The sequence below is a fragment of the Orycteropus afer genome, unplaced genomic scaffold (assembly GCF_000298275.1).
Source record: "Orycteropus afer afer isolate SDZICR_OR568_19922 unplaced genomic scaffold, OryAfe1.0 scaffold00304, whole genome shotgun sequence".
Lineage (NCBI taxonomy): Eukaryota > Metazoa > Chordata > Mammalia > Tubulidentata > Orycteropodidae > Orycteropus > Orycteropus afer.
Window position 1 is genome coordinate 790,213 of NW_006921891.1, and position 858 is coordinate 791,070.

Consider the following 858-nt stretch of genomic DNA (forward strand, 5'->3'; position numbering starts at 1 on the left):
AGGACTTTCCCCCAGAGTCGACAGAGTTTAAAAAAAAAAAATTCCTCTAGAGCCAGCACCCTGAATTTGGACTTCAGTTTCCTGAACTGTGAAAAAATAAGTTTCTGCTTGTTAAAGTCACTCACTTGTGGTATTTCTGGTATAGCAGCACTAGACAGCTAAGATAGCATCTAATGAATACATTGACTCGTACCTGTACATTGCCTTGTCCTATCTGTGATTCCATTGAGTAATAAGCACCATCGCTCACAATGCTTAAGAATTAAGTGCCTGTGAGGCAGCTATTGTTGAAACCTAATTCGCCCACCAGGCAACCAATGCTCAAAGAACTTATAGACCCAATATGAAGCAAAACTGGGTTACAACTTAGATCTTTTGACTCCACTGCCCATGTTCTTTCTGTCATCTAATTAGCCAGGACCTCATACTAGATGATAACAAAAAGTTCTTTTTGAGTTTATGATTCTAAGAGTTTATTTTCACTATTTAATGTGACCAGTCCCTGGAGAAGGACATCATGCTTGGAAAAATTGAGGGCCAGTGAAAAAGAGGAAAATTCTCAATGAGATAGAATGACACAGTGGCTGCAACAATGGGCTCAAGCATAACAATTGCGAGGATGGCACAGAACAGGGCAGTGTTTTTTTCTGTTGTACATAGAGTCACTATGAGTCAGAACTAATGCGATGGCACCTAACAACAAAAATAACATTCATACTAGATACTTCCATGTTTCAGTAACTTACTAATTTAATCAACCATTTTATTTGCTCGTCATTCTGTGAGTTGGCTGGGGTTCAGCTGGGTGGTTCTTCTGCTGGTCTCAACTGGGGTCTCCCAGGAGCTTGCAGTAGCTGA